Here is a 6,000-nt window from a genome sequence, read left to right on the forward strand (position 1 = left end):
TGGGAATTATCAGAGAGATTAAAGCAACACATATTACGTACATTTTCACAACCTTGGTGATGCAACAACAATAAGTAATCAATAGCGCACGATTATCTAAGGTCGCTTTGACGGCGTTCCTGCTGCTTTCGAGGCCAGGGCATCCAGAGCGGTGAGGTAGAGTTGATAGACTTTCGCGAAGGGCACAGGCCAGAACGGCCGATAGTCTTAGTGTTACATGAAACAAGTCCGGGACTCCCACAAGGGAGTCGCAAGGGAAACATACTCACGCTTTGGCTAGAGCCGCCGCGTCGCCCGCAAAGGGGGGGTCGAGGGGAGGGGCTGACCGGGTGCTTGGGCTCCCGAGGTGAAGCCTGATGCAAAACAATGGTGAGACGGCAGTAGAGAGTCCCGCAGGCAGATATGGCGGAATGCAACAACAGTAAATACGATAACTTCTAAAAAATTAAGGCATGCAGTAACTTCAATAATCAGTCGGGTCACAGTGCACTCAACAATTCCCTTGGAGGTCGGCTCCAATGGGCATAAAAGGAGCAAGGCATCAGACATTGCGCTGGCAACAATATATACAAGACATGCATGTGTTTGTAGATAGGCGACATCATATAAATGAAAACAATAAACATAGCTAAACAGTACATAGGCTAGATGTAAAGAAGGAAGGCAACCCGTGGTTGCATAATTGTCCAATGCATGGCTCTTGCTGTTTGACTACCAAAGCTACAGAAGCGATGGCGTTAGAGTCCATGGGTTTCTCAAGAGCTTAGGGAGAGCTACTGATAGTCTTTAGCATTGCAGGTTCAGTGACTCTCACGAGCAAGGTTGTGGAGAGAAGCGTGTTCGACAATTATTCAAGCCGCTGAAAACAGCGGAGAGTTCCAAGGGTTAATCTATCAGGGGAATGTTCCCTGGCTGCAATTCCAAGTTTCAGCCAGGGGCTGCAGAGAGGGAGAGAGAATGGCGGCTGTAGATGAGGAGCAGCAGCACGCAGCGACATCAACCTCTGAGCCACAGCTGGCCCAGGCTGCCGTTCCCCAGAGTGGCCCCAGCGTGACTGTGATCACTTGTGGAAGAATGGGTGTGCTGGCTCCAGAGAGATCCCTCCCATCTCGGCCCAGGCTGGGGGGCAATCGGGCCCCTCGACAGAGGCGGCTGGGTTGGATCCTCCAGGGAGGCCAGCTCCATTTCCGGGATGGGGCTGGCCTGGCATGGCGAAGCTGGACTCCTGTATGGAAGAGAAAACAAGCAACGCTTTTCCCCTAGGGGTTTTGCGCGCTGGCTGGGTTAGTAGATGACAATAGAGGACCTGAGCCCTGAGTGGGGCGGGCAATTTTTGAATGATTGATAGAGAACGATACTTTGGATATGGTCTGCTGGATGAGACCTTGATTGGGTCAATAGGGGGGGGGGGGAACTATTCCCCTTTCTTTCGTTTGTTTTGGCCAAGCTTTCGTTAGGCGCAGTTGGCCCATTCCGACAACGATCACTTGCAACATTCAAGGCGTTAAGAGATACAAGGCAGGGAATTGCCCGAAGGCTTAGGAGAAGGGAGAGGTCATATCCAGGTCGGATGTTTGTTTGTAAAACAATCCCAATCACCGTCTAAGGTGTGGGTTTTTTGCAAAGCAACTTAAACAATTCACAATTATAGTCATATCGTAATAGCATCTATAGGAAAGATGTAGAGAAGATGCAAAGAAAACAGTTCCTGGGCTTGAGTTTTGATCACACGAGCAACTTGAAACCCTTTTCAAATCCTAGGTGTTGAGGTGATGAGTCAGCCCATTTTGAGAGAATGCAAGGGGTACGTAGAAGAAAAGGAGGGGGGGGGTTGGAAGTTAACTCTACCTTCCCCTCCTGTAAGGAGACTCTGGCCGGTTTGAACTTGCTTCCTACCTTCACAGCGGAGGCTGTGTAAGGTAGGTGTGGCTGAGAGAGCCCCCAGGCACTGTGACTAGCCAGGGAGGGCACTCAGCAGAAAGTGTGGGAGCACGGAAATAATTCTGGCTCCACATACAAACCTGTGCTACGCCAATGTGGCAGTGTAGGCTCAGGTAGACAAAGGAAAAGGTTCTCAAGAAAAGGCTTGAAGAAGAATTTTGAGGGTTAAAACTAAAATGGAGGTGGCTTGAGGCAGAATGGGTGACACCTTTCAAGGCATTAGCACATATAATCAAAAAGAAGAGAAACTTTAAATTGAAGCATAAGAGCATATAGCTTAGAGGCAATGGGGAAAATTCTCTCATGAGGGAAGAACCTTAGGGTCCCTTTTAAAAGGGCAAGACACACAGAACATACATAAGCATACATGAGCATATATAATGTAATGAGGAGGATTGCAACTTTGACTCAAGATCTTGCTCTCTCTCTCTTGCTGAAGATGGTTTCTTTGTGAGAGCATTTTATCAATATAAGCGGGGGTGAAAGGAAGTGGGGTTAGTCCTTGTCTTAATTCCATAGGAAGTGTTTCCAAACTGGATCATTTTCATTGAACAGACAATTGAAGACAAACCTAAGAGGAAATAACATGAGTTTAAGCATCCAGACCCCCGTGAGGGGAGGGGCCCAAGTTCCTCGTGTTGCTGTGGAAGAAAAGATTAGGTGGGGCCCAGGGGAATTGCGCTAAGCCTTTGTCCTCTATGGCGTGGTTCCAAACTGGCTCAAACAGGGTCCTAGAGGCAGGCACGTTGAATCTCTATGAGAATGGCTGCACCCAAACTCGAGAAGCCCACCATCTGGGTCTCAAGAGGGCGCTCCTCCGCAGGCTGGGATCCTGCTCCTTCTGAGGTACTGACGATTTTGCTGTTACTGGGTGCTTTGAGCTTAGGGCCCTGCACGTGCTCAGAGGCTATGAAATCTGGCTTGAACCTTACGGCTGGGGGGCCAAGGGGCTTCCTCTTTATGAAGGACTCTAGGCTTAAGGCCATCGATGCTGACGCTCTTTTCCTCTCCATGCCTCATTGTCCTGTATGTGACATTCTTGAGGAGGGGTTCAAAAACGCAGTCCTCTTTGGTTAGTGAGACGGACGGGCATAGAGCCAAGATAAAGTTGTTTTCCGTCAGCATTCCTTCCGGCTGCAAGTCAGTGGTTTTGCAGGGATTTTGAAATGCGCCATTCTGCGGTGGCACTGACGGAGGCATGGTGACTTCAGAAATAGCAGGAGCGAGCAGAGCTGGAAGTGGAAACGCAGAGGAGGGCAGGCAACGAGATTTAGATCAGCTGAGCTTAGATTAGATTCAAGTGAAGGCATTGAGGCAGGAGGACGGGAGGAAAGGCAGGCATTGGACACCGCTGAGGAGGTAGGCATCATCTTCCGTCAGGGTTTCCTTCCTCCGCGAGATCGTGGTTACCGTGTCTCTGCCAGAGTTTTGAAACCCGCCATTACGCGGGCGCTGACGGGCGCGGTGGCTCCAGAAAATGAGGGAGGAAGCGGGCGGAAGGCGGAGCGAGAGGAGGAGGCCGGGCCGCCGAGAGTCTGGCGAAGGGAGAGTTTGAAGGAGGCGAAGCAAGTGAGGCAGAAGGAGGACAGGCGTCCAAATTAGTGGATAGAGAAAAAATTCCGGGGTGAAATTGAAGGTGAAAGATCGAAAAGGGCTGACCTACAGCAAGGGAGCCATAGGTCTGCAGGCTGATGGCTTACATAACATTGTCTCCACCGCCAGTAGCAGTGACACCGGGCGCTACGAGGCTCTGTGCGGTTATGGCGCCCGATGTTTTCCCCAATCCTTAAGATTCAATGTCCCCCCCGTACCATGGACATTGAGCTTCCAATCTCCTCAACCAATTTGCGCAGCTCCCCTTCTCTTTACGGGACCCTGCCGCATTTCTCGCTAACGCCAGTTCGTCCAACGTGCTTGTCATAAGCCCTGCTTTTGCAAGCTCCCATACTCACCGGTGTTCCGGCCGACGAGAGTGTCCTAGGACGCCGCGTGTCTCTGGATCGCGCCGATCCAGAGGTGACAGGCGATATCGAAAACGGTGGTCCCTGGATGCGCCCGATCCAGCGGACTTCGGTATCGCCGCCCTTCCCTGCGCACGGTGAGCAGGGTGGAGGTTGAGGATTCCTCGGGTTTCGGCACCAGCTTGTAGTCATCCCGCAGGGTCGTCGCTAAGGAATAGGCGAGACGCGGAGGAGGTTTCATCTGGCGGAGCCGTCAGCAACAGGAAGGCTGGATTTCGTGATCCTGACAACTCTGCTCTGTGCTGGTCTCTGGCACCTTTATTAGGGTTTCATTGTGGGGCGTAAAAGGAGGTGGGTAGGGGAGATGAGCGGGAGACCGGGAGACCTGGAGATCATCATGTGATGCATGATCTCACCTGGCTACGTGCGGAGAGGAGCGTAAGCGTCTGAGCCTAATCCTCACCTGGGGGCAAGACCATTGTCCCTTTGTCCGGGATACCCGGTGACTGAGCCAGACAGTTCATGACCCGTGACTCATAGGGGGATGAGGAGTGGGGGTGCGGTGCGACCAGAAGGCCGTAGGTCCGTTGGCGTCCCAACGTTCTACCACGGTGCTGCTGGGTCAGCAGTGCATTACTACATGTTTCTTTCATGACTCACGAGATTATATTACTGTAATGTGACTATGTTAGGGCTACCAACCTCTAGGTGAGACCTGGAGATTTCCCACAATTACCATTGATCTCCAGACTACAGAAATCAGCTCGTCTAGAGAAAATGGTTGCTTTGGAGCATAGGTGTCAAACTCGCGGCCATCCAGATGTTATGGACTACAGTTCCCATCACCCCCTGCCAGGGGATGATAGGAACTGTAGTCCATAACATCTGGAGGGCCGCGAGTTTGACACCAGTGCTTTGGAGGATAATGGTTGCTTTGGAGGGTAGCCTCTGGCATTATACCCTGAGGTCCCTCCCCTCCCCAGGTTCCAACCCCAAATCTCCAGGAATTTCCTAACCCAGAGCTAGGAATCCTAGAGGTAGTTTAGGATCAGAGAACAACTTGCTGAAGTCACCCATGAAGCCTTGAGTGGAGTTGAAAATTTGAACACAGGTCTGCGGTCCCTAGTCTAACTGATAAAATACAACAATATACATGTATGTACAGGCAAAGAACAGACAGGGGTAAAGTACTGACAAAATAAAAAAAATGTCAAAACACCCAAGCACTAAACCACAAACAAATCATGAAGCAAATCATGAAGATACTATAGAGATTTAATATTATGAAGCGAGAAACTGCATGGAAAGTCCCAATCCCACAAACACAGCTAAAAGAGCTATATCACACATGAGAGTCCACCAGAAAGACCAAGCTGGAAACAAATACTAAATGTCACAAAAGCGTAATACAAAATAAATCAAAGTCCAAAGGATATACATCAAAGTCCTGAAAAGTCAGAGTCCAAGTACAAGTTTGCTGGTCATTTCTTTCCCCATTTTGAGGAATCTGTACAATTCTTTAGCTTTCTATATTTTGTTGCTTGCCCTTGACTATTCAGGAACACTATGGATTTAAACCGGCATAGTTACACACTAAAGCACCAACTAGGTATAAACACATCAGGTATAAATAATATATACAATATAATGGTGATAAATACTACGCTTCTTCAACTTTTTTACATTGCATTGCTTGCCCTTGTTTATTCAGGAACACAATGGATTTAACTATGTGTAGTTACACACTAATGCACTAACCAGGAACAAACACATCAGTTATACATAATATACACAATATAAAGTCTATAAATACATCAGTCCATTTTATACTGGAATATTAAAACAGTAATATGTGTGTATAGGCAGGAATTTTCTTATCTGCCCTTCGGTATTGCACTCATGAGAGATGGGTGAGGCGTGTCCTGACCCAGTCTCGCCCTGGTTCCGTGGCGCTGAGTCCTCAAGAGCACCATAGCGCGTTCTGCAACAACGACTTCTGATCAGTAGAGGTCGCTCTCCTCGCTCGTGCCTTCCTTGCAGAAGATGCTCGCAGGAACTAATGTTTCCGGAACTCATTGATGCGAGCGGCGGGGGAAGT

Source organism: Sphaerodactylus townsendi, linkage group LG11, assembly GCF_021028975.2.
Source record: "Sphaerodactylus townsendi isolate TG3544 linkage group LG11, MPM_Stown_v2.3, whole genome shotgun sequence".
NCBI classification, from domain to species: Eukaryota; Metazoa; Chordata; class Lepidosauria; order Squamata; family Sphaerodactylidae; genus Sphaerodactylus; species Sphaerodactylus townsendi.